The sequence below is a fragment of the Cuculus canorus genome, chromosome 3, assembly GCF_017976375.1.
Source record: "Cuculus canorus isolate bCucCan1 chromosome 3, bCucCan1.pri, whole genome shotgun sequence".
NCBI lineage: Eukaryota > Metazoa > Chordata > Aves > Cuculiformes > Cuculidae > Cuculus > Cuculus canorus.
This window is the reverse complement of record NC_071403.1, coordinates 46,910,234-46,934,671: the sequence shown is the minus strand read 5'-3', so window position 1 is coordinate 46,934,671 and position 24,438 is coordinate 46,910,234. Positions and strand designations below refer to the sequence as shown.

The 24,438-nt window shown below is 43.3% G+C and overlaps 1 protein-coding gene across 4 annotated transcripts in view; it reads left to right on the top strand.

Annotated features, from left to right (window-relative positions):
* Positions 1-1,371: 1,371 nt before the first annotated feature.
* The window catches only part of HIVEP2 (HIVEP zinc finger 2), a 138,768-nt gene continuing 115,701 nt past the window's right edge, over positions 1,372-24,438 (top strand). For all 4 annotated transcript variants that reach the window (XM_009571095.2, XM_054064070.1, XM_054064072.1 and 1 more), the window contains exon 1: positions 1,372-1,788. The gene's annotated coding sequence lies outside the window, so the exon portion shown is untranslated. The remainder of the gene's footprint in view (positions 1,789-24,438) is intronic.

Sequence of the window (24,438 nt, the reverse complement as noted above, 5' to 3'; positions counted from 1 at the left end):
ATTTTTTTTTTTTCCCTTGATGTGAATCAAGGCAATAATCTCGGTGCTACTATGATTTCTGATGTCACAGTGACAGTGCTGAGAATTGGCATCACTTTCAAATCACCTTATGGTAGTGCTCGAATGCGGTTGAACGGCTTCCTCTAAAGAAAACTATTTTCTTAAGAGATTTTCTTAAGAAACTTAAGCAAAAACTTGCTTTTGACCACGTGCCCTTGTGCCCCAGGGAAGCCAAACCAGAGAAGCCAAGGAAGGGTCCCCGCACTGCCCAAACGTAGAATCACAGAGTCATAGAGTCACAGAATGGTTTGGGTTGGAAGGGACCTTAAAGCCCACCCAGTTCCAACCCCGCTGCCCTGGGCAGGGACACCTCCCACTGGATCAGGCAGCTCACAGCCTCACGCAACCTGCCCTTGAGCCGCTCCAGCGACGGGGCAGCCACAGCTTCCCCGGACAACCCCTTCCAGTGTTTCACCGCCCCTATCGTGCAGAAACCTCCTGGGTGGGACCTACCCTGGCGGGAGGCTCCCCGACAGGGCATTCCCGCTGCGGCGCCGCTACCCCGGGGTCAGGGCGGGCTGCGGGGCCGGAGCCGCGTCCCCGCCCGCCGCGGGACGTCGCGGGCGCTCATTGGCTGCGGGCGGCGCCGCCGGGGGCGCGGGGCCCCCGTTACCCCGGGCGGGCGGTCGCGGCGCCCCCAGCGACGGGAGAGCCCTCCGGCGCCGTCGGCGGGGAAAGGCCGCCGGAATAAACGCGCCTCTCCGCGGCGCAGCGCGGGTCACCTCCGAGCGCCCTGCCGCCCCCCTTTAAAGCGCCGGGCGGGGAGCGGGGCGCGAAGCCCCGGGAGCCCCGGCGTGGTTATTGTTCTCCTTGACAGATAACGTGATCCTGAGCGGGCGGAGGGGCCGGGGGAGGAATAAAATTAAAATAATAATAAAAAAAAATAAAAAGGAAGCGGAGGGGGCAGGAGGATCCCGCGCCCTCGGAGGAAATTCTCAGGCCGGCGGGACGCGCGGCTGGTGCACGGCAAGTCGGGACCGGCTCTCCTGGGAGTTCCCTGCGAGGGGGAGGGGGAGCGGCGATCTCCTCCGGCGGGGAGAGGCCGCGGCTTCGCCCTCCGCATCCCTCCTTCCTTTCCTCCCTCCCTGCGCCGCGCACCGCGGGGCGGGCAGCGCCCATCACCCCGCGCCGGGGCGCGCCCCGATCGCTCCGTCTCTCTCTCTCTCTCTCTCTCGCGCTCGCTCGCTCTCTCCCGCCGGCGGCGCGCGGGGGGACCCGGTGACGTCACGGGCGGCGCGCTCCCCGCGCTCGCTCCGCTCTCGCCGCTTCCCCCCCTCCCGCCCCCCCCCCTCCCCCCCCCCCCCCGTAACTTCTGTTCTGGGAAGTGGTGCCAGGAATAGCCCGGCGGAGCAGCGCCCCGCGCTCCCTCCCGCTCCGGCCCGCCGCTCCCGGGCCTCCCCGTGCAGCACCGGCCCCGCCGCCGCTGTCAGGGCGATGGTGCGGATCCTCTCCAAAAGGAAAGGGAGAGGAATGACCTGCCTCGAGACGAACGCGTGAAACGGGCGCCTCTCGGCCGCTGGAATATCGCTGTCTTGTCGTTCTATATATCTATCTATATCTATCTAAAGAAGCACCGCGAGCCACCTCGCTGCAGGCGAGCCTTTAGCAAAGGAGCAGCGAGAGCGCCCGGCGGGATCATCACCATCATCATCATCCTCATCATCACCATCATCAAACAACAAGGGCACCGGGAGGGCTGCCCTCCTTCCCTCCGCGCCGGCTTCCCAGGTGAGCGGCTGCTGCGGGCAGCCCCCTCCTCGCCGCCGTGTCACCGGGCGACAGCGACGTCTGCGGGGGGAAGAAAGGGGGGCTGCGGGGGGAAGGGAGCGGGGCTGCGGGAGGGAGCGGGGCTGCAGGGTCGCTTTGCCGGGGCGGGGGGGGGGCTGACAGCGGCGCTCGCGGGGGGTGAATGGAGGGCGCCGCCGGCGGGGATGCGGATCCGCCGCACCGGGAAAGTCACCGCGGTGGCGACAGCGGCTTCACCGGCACCGGGAGGGAGACACGGGGCTGGGGACAGGCCTTTTTCTTTTTTGCGGGTGACACGCCGTTAGGAAATGCGGGGAATACCCAGCTTGTGAGTGTATGCAGATGAGGAGCCTTGCGCAATCCCCTCCCGCGGCGGGGAATGGGCACGGTCCCCGCCGGGAGACGCGCCCGGGGGGCGGGGGGGGGGTGTCTGTCCGCAGCCTCCGGCGCCCTGCGGTGCTGGGGGGGGACACGGGACACGCGGGACCGTGCGAAGGGAGCTCCCCGGGGCACCGTGCGGGGCGCGGGGAGGCGGCGGGGACACGGGGAGAGCCGCGCCGGGGTGCGTGTGTGCGGTGCCTGTTCCCTGAAGTGGGTGGGACGTTGGCCCGTTCCGGGAATGTTCCATGACGTGTAAACGCCACAGGAAGGGGGTTAACGAGGGGCTCGGCCGGAGCCGCCGCCGCCGGGGCCCTCCTTCCCCCTTCCCGGTCCCTCCGCCCGGCGGCGGGTTGGGGGGGGGGTGAGGGGGGGGTGCCGGGGGCGCGGCCCCTTATGTAACGCGGTGCGTGTGCGGCCGGCGGCGGTTATGTAAGCGGCACGGCCGCGCCTGGCGAGCGGGAGGCAGGAGAGCGAGCGGGGAAGCAAAGCGGGCAGGGCGAGCTGGCAGGCAGGGCTGGCAGGCGGGCATGGCAAGCGGGCAGGGCTGGCAGGCAGGCGGGCAGGGCTGGCAAGCAGGTAGGCAAGGCTAGGAGGCAGGCAAGGCAAGGCTAGGAGGCAGGCAAGGCAAGGCCGGCAGGCAGGCAGGCAGGGCAAAGCAAGCAAGCAGGCAGAGCGGGGCGCCGCGTCCCGCCTCCCCGGCGCTGGAGGAAGCGAGGCGGGGAGGGAGGGGAAAGCCCCGGTTTAGCCCGGGTGATGCCCCGCGCCGACCTCCCCGCCGGGCCGGGCGGTGCGAGGGGGGCGGTGTCTGCGCTGCAGGCGGTGCCCGCGGGGCGGGGGGAGGTGGCGGGTCGCGGGCGGGCACAGCCTTGTCTCCGCGGGCAGGCGGCCGCCGCTCGCCCGGGACGACGATAAAAGCCCGCACGGCTTAATTTCCCAGAAAAACAGTTCTCATTTTTTTTTCTTAATAGTTGGCAGAAATGGTCAAACGTTGCTTTGACGTGGTGAGGTTTTTGTTGTTGTTTTTTTTTTCCATCGCGTGGTAATCGCAGACATTAAAACTTCTACTCAAAGGGCTTTTTTTTTTTTTTTAATTAGAATGATTCTTAAATACTCTCTTAAATTAAACGGAAATACTAATGAGTTTAAGCAGGAGTACTTGGCTAAAGAATTTTCCTTCTCATTTTAAAATGAAATCAACTTTAATATAAAGCCTGTCTGGTTCTGCATGCTATTCAATAGTACAGAAAACACGGTTTGCCCTCGTCCGCGTTGCTCCTCCCCTACTAAATCTATCCTGGGAATTACTGTGGAAGAGGTAAATCAAGTGGCCGGGGGGGTGGGAGGCAAACTGCTAATGGGTAGGGGTGTGTGTGGCTGCGGGTGCCGGCGGCTCCCATCCCTGTTCCTGCAGCTCCCGGCGCAAGGGGGCTCCGCTCGGCACCGGGAATTGTGGGGACACCGAGTAATTACCGTCATTAACTAAACTGAAAGAACCACTGGTCCGGCAAGGTACAGATCCAGAGGGCCCAGTTCTTAAATCTGTTGTTGTGGCGTGTTACCAGCGGCTACCAGAAGAATTTACTCCTCGGGTTATGAGGACGCAGTGCGGAATCCTCACTATTTTGATAGTGAAAATGATACGCAGACATGATAAAAACGTGCATCTGTTTTTGAAGATAGAGTCTCTCCTAGTTAGGTTTGCCACATATGGACGTACTTAGATAGATGCCCCATAACCTGGGAGTTATATTTATTTACAGTTAGATGTTAAATCTTTCCTTACCCTTCTGGTCAGGAGATACTTTTGAAACTTCAGGTATGGATGATCTGAAACTTTCTTCCTGAGTTTTTTGCTTTGCCTCGTTCTTAAAAAAATAATTGTTAGTGCTGTGGATTAGGTTAAGAGGGTTTTTTTCCATGTGAGTTTTAAAAAGTTGCTGCTGTCGTCTGTAAATACACGTAAGGTTACTGTGTTTTTCAGCTGTGCGAAGGCAGGAGTGATACGGTACAAAGTCAGAGTGTCATTACTTCTGTTGACAGGACAATCTAAATTTTTAATGTTTTACAGGCAATTGTGTTGATATTGTTTTCCAGTGGCTATTTGACAGAGCAGGTGCAGGCATCCTGGCTGAGGTGGCGTGTCAAGATATTGCTGCTGCGGATAGGAATAGAACTGAACAGCGCTTGTCCCAAAGCACAAATGTAGAGGACTTTTAATTGTGTATCTGAGTCCAATTGTGTGGCAACAGTGCAGAACACTTCTTTACGAAGGCAGATTTTTAGATTCTCAAGTGACTAGATTGCCTCATATGTGAGATCTGTTTACAAACCTTCTTGTTACTATGAAGACAAAACAGAGAGCCATATGCATTCATGTGGTCCTCGCTGAATAATGGTACATGTGTCTGCTTGAGTGTTTGGCAGTGTATCACGTTTGGTTTATGTGGTGGCACCCTGCAAGGCCATTCTTTTTTGACTTTTAACCATTTCTAATGCCACTGGCTGGGCTCAGTTATATGAATAAACTTATGACACTAATCCGCCTGTTTGTAACTGAGCTGGAAGTTTTTAAAGCAGGAAATTTATTGTTGGGCATTTTGCCAGACTTCTTTGTGTATTAATATTTAGGTGCTTATTTCTAAAATAATTAAGGTGAATTGGATTTAAACAAAAGTGAAAGCGTTCAGTACCATTTTGCATGTACCTCTCCTTACCGTTATTGAGTCAGCAACAGAGGCAGTTACTACTTCTGAAATTTAAACATATCGAGTGAGGCAATGGGAATATAGGAGCTCTGTGTCTGGCAGTAGTACTATACCTAGTGAAATACAGCAATACTTACTCATCAAAGAGAAAACGCTTCCTATTTAAGAGTATTACTGTATACTCCATAAGTCACAGTTATCTGACTTCAATTATGAAATATGGCAAGCCGTCTTTTAAAATTGAGAATGGTGGGGCTTTGTAATAAGCTATGGTCAGTGCTATTGATAGTTATCCATCCAGCTCTGTAAGCAGAGCTCAGTGAGCACTACTTCCGTGGATGTCTCGCCTGAGTCTGCATAAGAATTCCAAGTAAATTGCCAGAGCCTTTTCTCTGCCCCTCTTAGGTTCTAACATAAATCAGGCCCAGTAAAAGTTGGTTCTTCGTGTCAATGGCCTTCACACAGGGTAAAGAGTGGAAAATGGTTTATCCACCTTAATTCAGTCATTGAGAAGAGGTGAACCTAACAGTGCATGGTTTTAAATTATTGGTCCTCCTGAAAGTACCAATAATTACTTAATAATAATTAGATCTGATGTGTTAAAGTCTTCGGTAAGGGTTAATTGCTAATACTTTTGGGAGCTCGTCAGAAGTGTTGAGTGCAGAGGCTGCATACCTTTGTTATTTGAAAAACATCTGATAAGTTATGAGGAAACTGCTTAAAACATCTTTTATTTAAAGAGGCGGGTTATTTTTTCTTAACAGACTTTTTAAACAGCATCTCTGAATTAGTAAGTTAGAGATTAAAATAACTATTTTTGAAGTTATTTGGTTTTTCTCCTGTAAATTAACTGTGTGGGTTTTTTTTCCTTCAGTAGAAGGAATTATCTAGCAGTTCCTGAAGAAGTGAAGAAACAGCAAGGGGAAGCGTAAGCTAGGTGAAAAAGGGAGAGTAGTATTTTTCATGTATTTCAATCAGTAATTTTGGATGCTGCAGTTAAATAAAGTAGCACAGAATTATCACAGAAGAATGGAGGATTCAAGCTGGCTATGCCATTCTAATAGGAAATAGCAACTTTTTACAGTTTTGTTTTGTCTTTTTGGGGCTTAAACATTTTTTAATAATACTTAGCAACAACTGTTGTGTTTCAGCAGGAAACATTAAAAAGTGATTCATTGCGGCCATATTTTTCATTCTCAAGTGCAATTAGGAACTGTAAAAGTGCTGGTCTGACTGCCTGAGAGCAAAAATCCATTGTAAATAGAAGTACTAGAAGTTTTTCCATGATACAACTAGTAAACCCCTACCTGGACCTTAAGAAATCATCAGTGAATTTAAGAATTATGTTAATCTCTGGAAGCATCTGATTTTTTTTTTTTTTTGATGGAAATGGCTGGTGGAAGGCACAAAAATAGCTTTTATTTTAGCATTCTGAACTTTTGTTTGTAAACTAAACAGTTGACTTTACCCTAACCACTCCTTTGTAGTAGGTTGCTCCCAGTAAGATTTGTCCCCAGAAATCTCTCTCACAAAGCATGGGAGAGGGGTGAGAGGGTATGGGTAGAGGAAACAATCTGATGCAGTGTTTCCAAATCCCCAATGTGAAATAACCAGAAGATGTACAAGTATCCTATGCAACTTTGCCTGTCAAATTAAAAGTCTCTTGCCTTTTTTTTTTTTTTTAACTTGTCTTGTGATTAATTTCTCACCATCATTAATACGGTTTAAACATAAGAGTTTTTTCTTGCTCTGAGGAAGTTTTGTGGATTCTGGTTGCTTATTTTCATTTGCCTTTTGTACAGCTGCAAAACGGTCACTCTGTTCTCCATAGTCCAGGCAGAATGTGGACCACAACTGTTTATGGTCACAGCATTGCTTGTGTTTCTGTATTTCCTTGTTCTGCTGTGAGCATGCCCCTTTTACTGTTTCTTGAAACTGAATATTGCCTTTTTTCATAGACTTACATATGAGTAAGAGAAACCTGTAAGTGATTTTCTTCTCTACTTTCTCTGCACGGGGGAGGGTAGCGGGTTCTCAAGGTGTACCTACCAAAAATTGTGCTACTTAGATGTTAATATTCTTGAAGTAATATGGTGTATATAAATTCCCCTGGTACATGGTTATGCTGATACGGCTAGTTTGTGCGGTGGTCGTATCCATTTTTCTGGGTTTGTTTATGCACGTTCTACCTGTGTCGGAGTAGGAAAGTTCATTCTAAAAATGAAACCTTAGGTAATATAATAATGTAGTTAATAATGAGTTTATGGCCACTTCATGCACACATGGGTCTGTTTTGTTGCACCTCACTTTGTGTTTAACAGAAATTATTTGTTTTGTTTTTTCTTTTGATTGACAGTTCTGTCCTAATACACTTGCAGAGTCTGAAAAATGCAAGTCTTATACACAAGAAATATCAGCCTGTGCAAAAACAATTGTAAAAAATATCTCTGTTCTTAAAAATGTAACTTCACTTCATTATGACTTAAGTTGTAATAAACTGCTGCTGCTCTGACTAAAATCTCTGATTTATGTAAGCTGCCAGAGGGGGAGAGGGGGGCGGGGGGGGGAGAATGAACAGTATTTTTTGAAAGGTATACTTTAATTGCTGTTGTGTCATGCAGGAGGAACTCAAGGTTTGATCGCTACAGAAAGTTTCTTTTTTTGATAGTCTTTCATCAGAAATTCCATACAAAGGAAAGCAGTTAGGTAATTTGCATGCATAGTTCAGTATAATAGAAAAGTGAAAACTAGAGGAGCTAAAGGGAATTGAAATTACAGTGTCAGGTAGCATTTTAAAGGTAATGCATTAAAGTAGGCTTTGACCTTTTTTGTAAGAAAATTCTTACCAAAAAAAAAAAAACCCAAAACCAAAACAACGCAGAAAAGACCCAGATTATTTTCTGTAATTTATAGTGAAATTTAGCTGTTTTTGGCTACAGAAGTTAGTACTGCTGGTGGCCTGACGGGGCTAACTTAATCTTCCCCACCTCCCCAAACCCTAGTAGTGTGCCTGGAATTTTCCTCAGCTGGACTTGGTGGTGGATTGTCAGAGCTTGGATGCAGTACTTATCAAGTGATTTATGAATATGGAGTAATACTGGATGTTTTATAATAAGCAATTGAAAAAGCTGAAAGAAATGTCCAATTACGTGTTGTAAGACATGATACAATCTCATAGAATTTAGTAGAGCAAAATGCCTACTTTTGTTGTAATAATATTATTTAATGAGTGGTTTTCCCATAGAGTAGTATCTGCACTTAGGCAGAAAGCTTTATGTTTAAAGGAAATTACAGGACAGGATCAGGATTATCAGAATTAGTCTTATTAGATAGTGGGGTTTTCCTGCATATTGTTCTTTTTCTTTAAGGTAAATGGTCCAATCTCTGTATTTATGTATTTTGTGTTTGGTTTGCGTTAAAACAAAACACGTGTAGAGTGTCAAGAAAGAGTAGCATGAAATAACAGCTGGGGTTACCCTTCCCTGACAGCAAGACATGATACTGTATAGTTTGGGCAAAAACTATTTAGCTTAGACTCAAATCAGTATTCAACAGAGACTAAGTTGCTGACATCAATTATCAGTCTTCATGGCTCGGTGTTTCATTTTGAGCATAGTCTGTTCACAAAAGTCCTAAAAGTTTGTGAAGTTTCTTGTTCCTTGTCTTTCAAAGACAGCTAAAATAGTTCACTTAGATGGAAAATATGTCTTTATTTGCAATGGCTGTTGTCAATTTCTGCTGGTTTGAGAGTGATGTTATTTATTTCTGTAGAAGCATTAGGAATGAAAGAGATGTTCTTGAAAGTAATGTAGACCCCTGGTTAACTGGCATCTCTGCATGCTGGCAGTCTTTAATTGAGTCCGTGGTGACAGCTGTGAACTCTGATTCACCTTGAGATTGGAGTTTCCAAAACTATTTTGTTAATGTTGTAGAAGAGAGAGTGCAATGCACAATCTTCTGTAACAACAGAGGTAGACTAATTTTGATTTTTTTTCCATTTAAAATTAGTTATGTTAATGAACACAGTTTCCGAAGCTGCTTATGAAAGGTTTTTCCCTACATTTGTCTGAGATAAAATACTTCTTTAGTTACAAAAATATCTTTGACTGGACATTCATAGACTCCTACAAGCAAATTCCCTATCCTGTTCAAGTCAATAACAGTTTCTGCACTTTGGTAAAGGTAGGATTTAACAATGAACTTTCATACTATAGAGTTGGACATCTTGATGCTGTGTGGTACGATAGTCTATTTTGATTGCCAGGAGAGGTTGTGGTATTAGGCTCTTTAGGTAAAAAGATTTAGCTGTAAAATCTCTGTGAAGCTATATGAATATAATTACTTCCAACATTCTTAGTAAAATTGTGTCAAACAGAACTTGCAGCCTGTTCCATTATTTTGTGTTTGGTCCTGCAATGCTGGCAAAATTCCTCTGAAAGTTAGTGGATATTTTTGCAGTACTGCTTGGCTAGGATCTTTTGTTTTCTTAAGATTTAAATAATGGTGAAGCTACATGTATTTAATTTTGTGAGATACACCTGAATTTTAATACAGAGTAGCAAGGTGTTACTGATACATCTGAAGAAATTTGTGAGAAGTGTAAGGATAGGAGTAATTTATATAATATGCTTGAGTAGGCAATGATGATAATGAATTGGTGCTAGTGATGTTAGCATCATGTTAGTGGAATACAAACTCACCGGAAGGTGTTTCTTTGAGAGCTAGAGTGATGCCAAATACAGTGTTGCTGCCTTTGCAGTAGGTTGGTAGGGTGGCAAAATTTTGAGACAGAGAGGGCAATAAAGTTTGTCTAGTACTTATCTGTTATGTTTTATCCGTTCACTTATTAGTTTTTTTAATCTCTGATTTATTTAATTACTAATTAAAAAAATACATAAATTGTACTCATCGTTGACCTAATTTATTGTAGTGGGTAATGTTAATTATTGGTGAAAAACTTTGGAGTCCGGCATGTGTTAGAAAAACTACTACATAATTTGGAGTAATTAGTAGGGCAGCTTTGAGTCAGCGATGTTTTTGTAAAGGAGTAAAGTTACAAGTTGGAAATGATATACAGTAGTAAAAAGGTTCCCACAATAACTTCCTTTGGTCGGATTTGTTGTTGACAGGACTTCGGTTTGTGAAATGTCAGGAGACAAAAGGATGACAAGTAGTATCTTCATCCTCTCTCCTTTGTTTACCAGAAGTTTGGTGATTCCATTAAATTAGTTAGTAATTCCTTTGTGGTCAAAAATTCATCGCTCTTTAATGTTGACCTTATGAATAGGCTTGGCAGACTGTCTTCTGGAGTTAGCAAGGACAGGGTGCGTGTATGCACTACCTTGGAAGTGCTTGTTTTGCTTTTGGGTTGTACAGATTTCAGCATCCAGAGCTGATAAGCCTGAACCTTCCGTGATGGCAGGTTGGCCTGGGTGCATTCAGTTGTAAAAGATAAGCGCCTACGGAGAGAAATCTCTGCTTTAGTTCTGTTCTACATCCTCTATGTGAGGCTTTATAGTGGTGTGTCTGGGGTCTTTGCTTGTTCTTCTGTAGTAACAGCGAAGTATCTTTCAGTATACAAACCCTGACTCTCCTTCCCTTGCTCCCCAGATCACTCTCTGCATGGCAGGAAAGAGAAAGACACATGGGATGACGGAGTTCCTTTACGCACACCTCTCCAAAACTTCAGCACAGCATTACTTTCCATAAATGCAGTGACTTTGAGAGAAACATTTTAATTTTCTTTCTCTTTCTTGCTCACAGTCTTAGGAATGAAAATAAAAAACGAGGATGCTAAGTATACATTTTTGGATGTATGGTGGTTGAGAATGAGGACTAGGAGGGAAGATAAGGTGGGGAGGGGAGGTTTGAATGTGACTGACAGTGGATTATAATTGCATTCAATAAGTTATTTTTATCAGATCAAATCTCCCTCTAAATATTCAATCTTCAACCTAAAGAATTGTAGTACTACAGCTTTTAAAATCCCTATCTAGTTGCACATTATACAGGTATGTTTTCACAAGTAACTAAGATATGCTTGAAGGCACCATTGGATTCAGTGGTAGCATCTTCTAACTTCTGTTTGACATTTCTGGAGGTAATTTACATAGAGAATACTAAGCCTTTGTATCTTGCTCAATGCTTGCAGATATTTCTCTTTACATTTGCTCATGCACTATTTTGATTTAATTTAGTTGCAGTATCATTTGATCCTGGTCAATAGTTCAACCCACTTCACTAGCAAGCAGGGGAATAAATGAAACCAATTTTGACTAACTCTTTCTCAGTCAAGTGGGTTGTCTGGCAAGCCAAGAGTGTAATAAATAGATTTTGTGGCTATTTATGGACTCACACACTAGAAGACAGCACTGCACTTCCCAGTTTCATTACATAATTCAGGCAGTGTCACATCCAGATGATGGGATTACACCTGCATTTTTATCTTGGACAGAAATGTTTATTTATTAATTTTTTTGCTCCTGCTTTGATGATTTCCCATAAAAATAAACAGATGACACTGGAAAATTAAGGGGTTTTGCGATATTGCGTGAAGAAATATTTAAGCATGCATGTATGGCTGTAGAAATGTGACCAGAAAGTCGATCCATGAACAGACTACGTGTGTAAATACATTATGTAAATCAAAAATGCCATCTTGCCCTCATCTTGCAGTTTTTAATAGGTGCCCCAGAGCTGAGAAGATGACACCAAAATGTGCTTAGCACAGCTTGCGTTACCATGTGAACTACCTTGTCTCATGAATAAAATGAAAACTCTGTCATTTTGGATCAAATTCTGACTTCAATAAAATTGCAGAATGGCAAGTTGTTATTGATTTTGAATTTTTTCAGGAGGCTAGGATTTTGCCATCAGCTGTAGATAGGACTTGTACTGATGAAATAGTGCTCCTTGTGACTGTCTTGGCCTATAAATGGAAACCTCCAGCATGCAAGGTTTGCTTCTCATTGGCTATAGTAACACTAGATGAGAATACTGGAAAAACTGTCTACGTGGGAACAGCCTCTGGATACTTCAGGCAGAGAAGGTATGAAAAAAAAAGGCACTCTCAACAGAAATGATTGTTACATTGCCAGATGGTATAAGGTAATTCGGAAAGAAAAAGTAAAGATAATATCTACCCCAAGGTGTTTTCATTGCGATTTGAATATAAAATGTGTGAAGTCTTAGGTACAAGTGTTGGAACTGACAGTGGCTTAGAGCTGTGGGTTTTTTTCTGATAGTTATATACCATCTGAGAAAGGAACTTGCTGCGTTCCTGAGGGCATTGTAGTTCCAGCAGAGTTTGTGAGCTTGGAGCCTGGACTGTACCTTACCCATACTGTATGCTTCTTTCCCCAGTCAAATCCCATTATTTGGGTTTGGAACTGCTTGTCAAGATGTGGGAAATCTGCATGTCATTTCAGTTTGTGCATGATTTTTTTTTTTTTAATGAGGTCTGATACCTTTGTGTTTCAAGTGGCATCATTTCAAACACTTCTCCCCTGGCTTTTGGTATGGTTCAGCAGAAAAAAGACAGAAGAAAACAATACTTGCAATAGGTTTGCAAGGTTCTAGTGTGATCCTGTCTTATGTAGCCAGTTCTCTACCTGAAGCCCAGTAGCACCGAACTAAGTTGGCTCATCACTGGTAACTGGGTTTTTCTCTGCACTTTCCTGTTTTCAGATGTGATTTTGAAAGACTCTTGCACCTGATGGGTTGATTAGAAGGGAGGTGAGCTATTTTCTTTTTCTTTGATTACTAAAAGTAAAAAAAGGAAGAGGAAGAAGCCCAGATCAACAAAAGCTTATGACATGATTTTAGAATGCATAACCTTGGGCAAAAAGGGCCAGATATTGAAGTATTTCTTGAGTAACCTAATTGTTTGATAAGGATCCTTGACTGTTTAAGTTGGTTGTTGGAAACATTCCATTTCTAAATTTGTGCCTTACTGCATACCCTGAGGTATGTGTACAACCCACTGTAATTGCACAGTTTATTTTATTAGTGAGAGCCATGATAATTTGTTGGCTCATGAATTCCCTCCAGTCCAGGTATGGTCTCCTAATTGCCCAGGGTTCTACAATTCCATCATTTGTTTCTGCGATGGTGGCGGAGAGCAAAAGCAAAGCCTTTACGAGCATGGTTTAGAGAACTGAGACCTCGCCCTAAAGCCTGTATTTGGTGTGATATTGCAACCAAAGGCTGGAAAGGTAGGATACCTTTTTAATACGCACCTAATGAATAGCAATAGAAGCGGCAGAAATAAATTCTTACTACATAATCCTAAGTATGTGAGACTTTGCCAGCTGGAAGGAGAGAGATGCATACCTTAATTGCCCTTCCTAACCATAACAGAGCACCCCTTAGTACTTCTTTGATCTGGGTCTCTCCTGCTTGCCTCTTTGCCCAAGTGGCTGGAAGACCCACACCATGTGCTGTAAGGCATACAGCAGTGAGCAAGCATCTGGCATGCAACAACAGCTCCTATTTTTCATGAGCCTCTGGGGCAGCAGGCATACTAGGGCACCCATTCCTGTGTTCCAGAAACTATTTCTGTGTGCAGATACTAGATTCGTAGTATAGGAGCAGGGAGCAGCATCAGCAAAGGTGTGGTCAGTGGAGGAGTTGGGGAAATCCAATTTACTGTGCCTGTAACTCCAGAAACAAAACTTTCCCGTAAAAGTGACAGCAAAACACTGCAACCTCAAACAACTAGCACTTGCTCCTGAGCACTGCCCAGCTTTACTGGTACACTGTAAACCTCTGACCCTGGGTTTGCAAGATCCAGGGAGCTCTCAGAGGACATTGTGGCAGCCCAGGTCCCCCCAGCCCGTGGGATGGAGGGATGGTGAGTTCCTGCCGAGGCTACCTTCTTACTGTGGTGGCTGGTACGGTTTTCCACAGCTTCTGGAACTGCTCATTACAGTGCTTGGCTCTTCTACAAGGGCTTTTCATAGCTCTAGCCCCTGTGGCTTGGTGCAGCATGGTTTTCTGGTGGAACAGATGGTATGTTACGTAGAAAGTTATTGTATTTTTGTATCACTGATTTATATTTATTTATTTCCCCGTTTGTCGTCATATTTTTTTTTTAAAGTAAGCATATAGCATAAGTGCAGAACTTGGAATCTGTACTGAATTTGCTTTTAATATATTAATCTTTGTGTCTGTGCAGTATTTTACACTGAGTAGTGTGTGCTTTCTGAAGTTTTAGTGAACTGATTTTCATCAATTGGATTGAAATTAGTTTGAAATACTGTAAGGGGAAAAGAAGCCTATGAAGGAAGATCTTTGAAATGAAAAGTAAATGTTGCCCTAAACAAACTTTGTACGCACTGGAGCACAGTTTCATTTTTAAGTTAGTAGAAGTGTTTTCTGTATCTAATCTTTGTTTTTTCTAATTGATATCATCTGGTCAATTGGAGTGAAAATGCTATTCCCATAAGAAAAATATTTATTCTAAATATTATTGTTGCCTAGGATCTTGTTGAATTCATGAGATACAGAAGCAGTCAAGTTGATTTAATATTTTTAACATTTTTATAGTGTTTTCTCATTGTTTCCATGAAAGCAATTTCAATAAATAGCTTAGCAATTGGTTTTGGCTTCTTGAAATTAGGTTACCTATTTTTGAAAACTGCAGGTTCTTAAACCTGCATTTCAGATCTGCTTTGTCTTGATTGCATATTTCAAATAAAATTTAGGAAGCCCCAAAATAAGGGCTTGCCTTTTCCCTCGCTTAGCTTCCTTGTCCAAAGAATCTCTGTAAGTCATTACTTATAAAAGATAGTTACAATCACATGCATATATATTACTTTATATAGATATATACACACACATACATATGTATGTACGTATTTATACACACACCAAACACACATATACACTCTCACACTGTATGTCTATGGACACTTGCACACACCTGCAATGTATGGGATCATCCTACTTGAAATTTAAGGTTTATGTTCTCATCCTAAAGCTGATCCTTACCACATAATCGCAGTAATGTTTTACTCTTTGCAATGCAATGTTTGTGCGGTAGCTTCTGAATCGGAGTCTGTGTGTCCAACTTGCTGGCGAGCCCATGAGGTACACGGAGGGAAGAGACTAGTGGTGGTGGCAAATGCTGCTGAGGCAGGAGAGCATGACACGGGGCAGCTGAGGGTGGTAGATGAGAAGCCAGATGATGGGGAATACTTCAGAAATGTCTGACCACCACTTTACTGGTGGTGGGATTGTGTCTTTCAGCGGTGAGCAGTCTATGTTCTGTGTGTTGCCATATGTAGGCTGGGCACCAGGTTAACGGTTAATAGCAAAACAAGCTGTCTCCCCTGCTCTGTCTTCTGCCACAGATATTTTGAGGATAAATAATTGCCTGCTATCAGGTGTTTGGCAGCTTAGACCATGTAATCTTTACTTGCCTTGTTTTCCTCATGACAGTGGCACAGGATATTTTAATTATCTGTTTATAGGATTGCTTCAGAGAATTCCCTTACTGATGAGACAGTTCAACAAAAAAATACCAAGATAATGGCTTTTCCACTTGCATTTCTTAAACATTCCTTCAAATGGAAGTGAAAGAATTATGAAAGCCTTGTATGTGATTTAAATTCCTGAGTGATACCATATAGTGGCTTTGTTCAAAATATTACACAGATAGGTTGTAAAGGGTAAAAATATAACTGAGTCTGTGGGAATCTTTAAAGGTGTTAAATATTTTGTAGGTAGCCAACTTTGTTTAAGAGTTGTTTTCCATATGTATTTGTACTTACTGCAGCTCACTCCTATTTTGGAGTGGAAAAGGATGTGTTTTCATCAGCATACCAAAGGCACTAACAGTGAGGCCAGGTCACAGCTTACATCTGTCCCTTTGTTTTAAATTTCAAACTTTAAATGAAAAAGACCCAACACAACAGATACAGCTCTTTTAAAAATATTAGGGTCATAGTTGGATGCAAAGTGTACTGCAGGGAACGTATGGCACTTTCTTGCCTCAAACCCTGGTAGACACGGTTTAATACCATTCTTCAGCTAATGGAACAGTAAGATGTAATTACCTGAAGATTAACTCTCAGGACGTGAATGGGTGTGTGGAAACACTGCTTTTCCATATTATATTCTCTGTTCTTTAACAGACACTATTGAAACAGGCAGCCATATATGTACGAAAAATGCCTATTGTGATGCCATGAGCTGGTGCTGGATGGTTACAAAGTCTGATTGTGTGCTACAGTTGTGCCATGCAGCAGTTATCCCATTATGGTCAAAAGTACAAGTTGTGGGTGCATTTCTTTAATCTTCAGATATGGGGCTAAAAATAGTTGACAAAGCTTATTCTGAGTAAGTGTGGTACTTTATGGTCAGAATTCAGAAAATCAAATGTCTCTCTTATGTGTTGTTCAGGATGCTGTGCACAGTGGAAGCATTCTTGCAGTACTTGAAGATTTCATCCCCCTTTTCCTTCTCTCAGGAGAATGTTGCTACTTACACCCATTGCTCTGTATGATATGAGCCAGATTCTGATCCAGTAACTGCGTTTTCAAGGGTCAGATTCAGATTGCTTTAGTCTGATTGAAGCAATCCGGACTGTCTTTGTTAATGCTTCTTTGATTAGATGCAGACTTAAATTAAAATTTTCTTCCTCAGATTGTGTACTGTGTACTGCATATCATTGTCAACACCAGAGACTCATTTGTCTGCCTTTTTTATATTGAAAAGAGTCCTGATTATTAGTGCCGGACTGACAACCTTCAGGATTAAGTCTTCACGCTCATGTCAGAAGAAGCAGTAGTAGAGGTTTCTTCTTACTAACTGGGCAGTATATCTTTGAAAAATATACCCCTAAAGGAAAGGGTAGAAAACAAAGAAATTGGCTCATATGCTTGTAGAAGAATATGTTTTTAACAGTATATCCACAAATCTTCATTATCTTTGTTGTTCTTCTAGTACAATGAGCAGTTTTTGTAAGTCAGTGGCATTACATAGGTCCCAAGAAAGATATGATTTATTATGACTCCCTAAGACACACTGGTGGTTTCCTAGTTTTAGCTCTAATAACTCTGAATTACTAGGGCTGAAAGTCTGGCTTCAGTTCCTGGTGTGACCACAGGGTGGTTGTGGCAGAACCATGGCAAAAATGCTCCTTTCCAGGAAGTGGTGGTAGCATGAGATGAGAATCTGGAAGAGCATTTTCCAAATCCCTTGTAACCTTTTTCATTGAGGTTTGTTGAATTAAGTGCTTGTATTTGAAAATCAGCTTCTATCAATTGGTGCACTGCTACCTGATCTGTCTCATTCAGTGTGCAGAGAAGTCTAGTGTCCCAGACACCAGAGGTTGTTGCTAGGACATGCTTATTGCGGAATGACTGTATTTATCACTATATTTTGACATGTTGTTAAGAGACTAATGAAAATGGATCTAGAATGCGTCTTATGAGTGAGAATGTACCATAAGCCTACCCATCCCCCTGCCTTAGGGGAGGATCAGCTATAACCAAACCAATTCCTACAGGTGGTTGTTCAGAGTGCTCTTCAAAACTTCCAGTGGTGGAGGCTGTGAAACCTGCCAGATGGTCTCATTGGCATTCTTAATGATACTTTCCTTTAAAACCCCTCTTTTTAATGTTTAACTTAAGAAGTTAGTAATGGTGGGTAGGACTGCAATCCAGGTTCTCCTTGCGCTTGCTGGATAAGTATACCAATGATTTACCTAGGCTTAGATGGACAGCCTGAGACAATCAGTTACCGAATGCTGAACTCCCACATGCCACCGTACAACACCCGTGCCTTCACCCTTTCCCGTAAGCTGGGCCCTTATTTGCTTCAGAAAGACAGGGGCGAAATTTGGAAGAAGCATCTGTAATTGCTTTGCTGGGTTGTCAACCACATCTGACAAGGAAATCCCATAGTTCTACGCTCTAGTTCAGCCCCAAATGCATTCACAAAACATGTTTTACTCCATGGGATCAAAAAGTCTGTAAGGTTTGGTTTCCAGATGCTTGCAGAAGTATAGACTGCAGTGAGAGCTGAGTGCATTTCTATATTCTGGTAATATTCTTACACAAGCTGTACAAGAAAAATAAGAGCAGCACGGCTCCTGCGCAAATATTGTTTCTAGTCACATACGATCCTTTGTAGCTGAGCCTGGTAACACGCTGCTTAGCTGTTTTGCTATGCAAGTGCAGAGAACACTGTTAGCAATAAAGCCACTGCTGGTTTCTCCTCCAAAACCTCCCTCCTTGCAGTGGGTTGGAAGTGACTGAACTTTGGCCCTCAATCTGCTGACACCCTGAGGGAGTGTAAATGTAATGACGTCTTTGCTTGTTTCAGCTGCACAACAGGAAACGCTCGTGGCCTCCCCTTCTTCCTGCTCTGAGAAAGTGCTGATTTTTTTTTTTTTTTTTTTTTGATTTTCCCCCCTTTCCTTCCCCTGCAGTGGAGCACGCTGAGACCTAGTTTCAGGTCTGGGCTCGGCAGCCAGCCTGCGCTCGCACAAGGGCGCCCATTGCTGCTGCCTCCTCGCTGGGGCAGCCAGTCGCCTCCCTACTGCTCCGCCGTGGTGGTGATGCCAGAAATACGAGCGATTTGATTATTTATTTATTTATTTATTTCTCCTTCTTTTTTTTTTTTTTCCTCCCTGGAGAAGTGTCTGAGAAGAGAATACAGTTATGTGGCAATGGTTCGCTCCACAGAGCATGTCACTGGATACAGCTCAGCTGCAAAGAGCAGGATGGTCAGGTGATGATTTTCCTTGGGGAGACTACATCACTTGCATAATATAGAGGACACAGTGTCAGGTGGGCGTTGTGAGGGCTCCTGGAATACAGTCCCAATAGTGCTGAATAATGCTGATTATACAGGGCCTGAACAGATTTTCTTTGCCTTGCTGGAATAGGGAGGCTTGCTTCTTGCAGAAAGCATTGACAGGAAACCTGTTTAACCCTCTCAGGCGGCTGCTTTTACACTTTGTAACCAAAACAGGAATATGAGTAAGAATGGTTATGGAGAAACACAAGCATTCTGCGGCTAACTCAGGGAGGAGGATTTTGTCTCATCAAAGTCAGCCAAAACATTAAAGCAATACAGTGTTCTTGCAAGTGAAATGAATTGGTGCAATATTCAACTGTCGTTCTCTGATGGTGGGGGAGGCGGGTCACTCTTGAAAAATAAAATGCATATGCACTTGGGAGTTTGCATATTGTGGTGTGAGAGGAGGCACTGAGTAGTCTGGAGTACTGTATCTTGAATTTGAAAGATTTAATTAACTCTGAATGTAAACAGTGCTGGTGCAGCTGTTTAATGTTGCATAGGCATATTACTTGAGGAGCAGCTTTTGTCTGGGTTCTGTAATGAGTGAGTTCTGGGTTTACCTCATTAATCTATCGCACTACCTAGCTAAATGACTTGTTTTTAACAAGCTGGAGTTATGTAACATGAATTGTGCATGACGAGATGCTTGCAAGCAGGGAGAAGCAAGATAGGCAAAGAAATCACAGCGCTCAGCCTTTACTCGAATAGGATATGCCTGGATTTTGAAATTAAATACTGCGTGTTGGTACTGTCAGCCATACAGACAAGGTCCAGCTATTCCTTATGAGGATGTGTCTTGAAGCGAAGTCTGGGATGGGAATGTTTAACAGACAGAGAAGTGAATTTGCTCAGGCGTGTGCAGTCCTTGGAGGGTTTTGTATATCTGCATGCCAAATTCCACCCTGCTGCACCATTCCCCTTCACTCCCCCTGACCCCGTGGGCTGTTGTTTTTCCTCTGGAAAAGCATTGTAGAACGAAAAATGGGAAAAGTCTCTTAAATGGTACTGATTTCACATGTAAAATAAAATAACTTGATGAGCTGTGATTGCCACCGTAAAATGTTATATAAATCTCTTTTCTTCTTATAAATATGCCCCATAGGGTCATTAAGCAAGCATACACTACAAGAATCCTCTGTCTCAAGAGACTTTACAGCCACTTTATGGAAAAGGGGAAGCAAGTAGTTATATGAATGCATTAGTATAAAAGCAATTGATTTTAAGTTAAATCTTTGTTTAATAATATTTCCTTGACAGTTTTCTCTACTGTTACTCAGTTTTGATCTTCAAAGTCATGCTGAGTTGTTAAGCCTGGGATGACCTTATTCTTTGGTGGAGTGGATACAAATATTAAATAATAATATTAGGAAATAAAGGCATCAGAATAACTTTAGTCTTTAGGAAAGGAGTGGGAATAATGAATTTTAAGGAAAGGAAGGATTTAGTGCTCCTGAATTCCCCTTTAAACTGTCCTGCTCCCTCTCATTTTGACTGAATAATTATGTATTTTTCCTTCCTCTAATCTATGGATGAAATAGCTGTAAACCGTGCCATTGGGTTATTACCTACTGTATTTTTGAGTTGTTTTAATTTTTTGTTATTAAGAAAAAATATTAAAAAATGAGTGATGATATTTATGGTCTCCTTATATACTGCCATATGTGCATACATACACAGTGGCTGGTTATGCTAGTACAGACAACAGCTGAGATGTTATAATGAGGAACAGTTACATCTGTGAGCTACTTCTGTAACTTGCACCATTGCTGATCATCTCAGCATGGAGAAGAGGAGATGAACAAGCACAGATGGAAACATGTATTTTCTCACACAGGATGCCATTCGGGTCATGGCCAAGGGATGTTGAAAAGGCACTATAAGGAAGTGGGCCATCTTGCTCTCATTATGTCCTGATTTTCCAAACAAATACAGGATTTCTCTTGGGCTGCCATTGTAACATCCTTCAGAAGGATCTTGATTTTTATGAAAACTTACATTTTGGTCTTCAGGAGAATTTTCACTTATTTATTAATAGAATTTTCACTGAATCAAATTAGTTTTGTGTAATCATGTGTTACTCTTAGAGCAGCAGAAGCTTAGAGCTGGGGGTCTAAATAACGGCACATAAGGATGGCAAGATCTTGTAGATGAAGAAAGACCTTTTCTTTTTTCTGCATAATAATAGCCAAATACAGAGTTCATCAAATGCTTTCAGTTTGTGTCGACTACAGCACTCGACTCTCTACTATTTTTGTCTAATAGTTATGTCCTTTCTTCAGCTGCTTGATTTTCTTAATGCAGATGAATATTATGTAGGAGCATCTTATAAAATAGTTGAAATTTTTGTGCACACTGTCAATTGTAGCATGGGTGCAATTTTCCAGTATGGCTTATTAGGAAGGTTTGAATGTCTTTTTCTTGAATTTCCCTTACTTTTTTGGAGGAGAAGTCCTCGTGTTTTTGTTAAGAGCCAAGACTTTTAAGGCTGGGACGGTAGGAGGGAGCACTGTGCGGCCCTTGGGAGTTGTCACCCCACGTATTGGTTGAGTCTGTGAGATGGACATAGCTGCAGAGGGGGTTGTTGTGACTACCTCCTGCATTACATTGGGGAGAGCCTTTGCCACAGGCCTTTGCTGGGGGATGAACAGGAGTGGCTGAGGGCTGCTGGGGAGTGAGCCATGTCTGCGCAGGCACAGGCTGGAGCCGTGGCAGGTGCTGCCGAGCTTGGCACTTGGGAGGAGAGAAGGTTGTTCACCATCTGCCATGGGACGTATGGGCTGGCCTTGATTTCTGGTGGATCTTCTGTTCAAATCAGTGTGATCTGAGTGAGTGGGTAGAGTGAGCATGTGGCTACAAGCTGAAAGAAAGTAATTGCCACGAGTTGCACTGATGGCACGGGCAGGGAGGGAACGTATATGTGTGTGTGGAGGCAGTGACTTGCTTAGGAGTAATCTCATCCTGAGGTCCCTGAATAGATCATCAGAGGTTAACAGTCCTGGTCATAAGGCTCTGCAGAGAGGGATTTCTTGCCCTGCGGGTTGCTGTACACAGTTGTTCCATTTTCCTTGCTTTTGTTAAAAGTCCATGTATCTTGTCCCTTCAAACCCTGAAGTCTCTTCAGGTTATCAAGTTGTTCCTGTATTGCAGCAAAGCTTGAAATAATTACCAACTCAGTTTCACCATTTTTGCCGGTTAAAAAAAGGGTGAAATTTAATTTACACCAATTATTTAACTACATGAGATGCTTGGCATGAAAACGAAGAAGTGCAAATTAAGATTTAAAAAGTAAAGGAAAAAATAAACCATGCATTGCATTTTTCATATTTAATGTTCTATTTGTATTTCATTACCAGTCCATCTGCAAGAAGACTTTTCTTAGCAGATTGAAGCATTTTTTTCAAGGAAAAAACCAAATGTACAGTTAGACTGATAAAAACAATGTTTTAGTCTAAATGGATTAAAATGGGAGAGTTTTAATAAAATCTTTTCATTATTGCAGGATTACCTTCTCTTAACTCTGGTTTCACAATGTGGCTTGGTTTGGTCTCCAGAGCTGTGCAAGGGCCATACTTTCTCCAAGCTGTGTTGCTGAAACACAAACGTTTTGTAGCTTCCCTAAAGTCATTGTGCTTGTGTGAAATCAGGAAACACTGAACTTTGTATAACACGTAACCTGAGCAGGTCTGTAGTCTCACCTCCTTGTCACAGGAATGGATTTTAATGTGGATTTCACTGGGAAGCGTTTGCCTGATCCCTGTAGTTGTGCGTGTTGCAGCCATCCTGCTCCACAGCCTGTCCCATGTGAATGTGCCACTGCTTTGGGAGAGGCAGATGGCAAGTCATGGTGGCTTCACTATTTGTGGGGTTAAGAAGCAAAAGCCTTTGTACAGTCATAGACAAGATTAGCCACGGACGGGGGTTGAATGCACCACAACTCTTACCAAGGTGAGTTAAACACTGTAGTTGTGTTGCTGTGGTATGTGTTTCTTGGGAAGCACCAATACAGCACATTTCTGTATTTTAGAGAAATTGTTTCACCATCCAAAAATATGTGCGCTATATTTCTTTACCTCAGTTGGCCTTGCCTTTGAACCTACCTAAACTTTGGGGATGTTTGTAGCGAGACTTTCCTTTGTGAATGGAATTTGTTTTTCTAAGTGCGGTGTGAAAGATTTGGTTTTCTGCATGGAGTATGTTTGCTTGAGCACAGCACAGTGCTTGTAGATTAAAATCCTTTCTGCTGTGGTTCTGCCAGTTCAGTTCCTTATGCAGCAAGTCAGTTTTGCTGGTGTCCTGTGCTAAGGCACCCGGTTGAACTAGTGAGAAAGGAAATTTTTCATTCTTGTAGATTCAAATAGTAATAAGATTCTTTTATAACCATTTTTTTAAAGATACTCTGAAAACTGGAATAACACTCCTTGCCTCAATTTATACTTGATCTCACCTGTAAAACTGCTTTTAATTCATGCGTTTGCACTTGGAATTTGAACGTTTTATGTAAAAAAACTAGAGATGACAGTGTCATATGCCTGGAACATACCTTTCAGTTTATGTTTTACTGTCTGTGATGTGTGATCACACAAGCTCAACTCCATACAGCTGACTTGACGTATTTACTGTAATTCTTTACCTAAGGAAATACGGTCCAGTGACCTGCGGGCTAGGTGGGGATTTCACACGCATAGGTTCAATTTCTGGTTCTGCTACATAGTTCGTGAGTTTGGGGCAAGATTCACAGCACCTTACACTGATTTTCATGTGAATTATATTCGTGAATATGAGTTATGCACAAAAATACCATCGTTGTGCAGTATTCTCTTTATGTCAGTTCCACTTCCTTATTTTGCAGAGGTGTCCTGTAGACAGATGCTGTATTCTGCTGACGATCCATAGGGAGCCAGTAGGAGTTTTGTGCTAAAACTGACTGCAGGATTTGAACCGTGATTTTTTAGTATGTGTGTCCGTGTTTAAGTCGCCGTTCTCAGAGTCATCAGTAGTTACACCCTTGCTCATATTATTTATGCTATTAAAGATCATACAAGTTATCACAAAAGTAAGGCTATGCAGCTGCTTTGGAGTCCAGTTCTGTCTCCTTTACTTAGGAGCGAAAATAGCCTGATTAAGGTGCAGTGAGCAGCTAAGGCATTAGAGATAGGCAGCATGCATAAAGCTGGATCCAGATATTAAATGCTGTGTTTAGAAGATAAAAGGTTAAAATTTCTTCCCAAACAGACTCGTAAAATTCAAGGTGGGAATGTATAATACAAGACATTGTATTGCAGTGAGCGTTAAAGTAAGTAGAAGCTTTGCAGGGTGGAGGGAAAAGATACTTTTGTTGTTGAGTGGGTGCATCTGGGCAATGCAGAACTTGCTGGTTTTACTCAGGCTTTGTGCAACTTTGTAAAATCTGCATTTTGAAGTACTGGGCAATTTAAAGGGTAACTGGCCTGAGCAAAGTCTTGTTTAAGATAGCTATTGGGAACACTACAGAATGTTTTGGGGTCTATGGAGGTTCCTAAACCAGGAGAGCGCCCATGGGGATGTTCTCGTCCTGGTCTGTGCTAAACCTTCTGGAGGCAAGAATCAGCTTGACAGCCCAAAACCAACTTGATTTACACCAGGTGCTATCTGACCTGCTGTGTCTGAAGAGAGTTGCTCTTGTTTCTCTCCTGACCCAGGATGTTGCAACTGAGCTACATATATCTCTGTGAGGAAATCGGAGGCGGTGGTGGGAGAG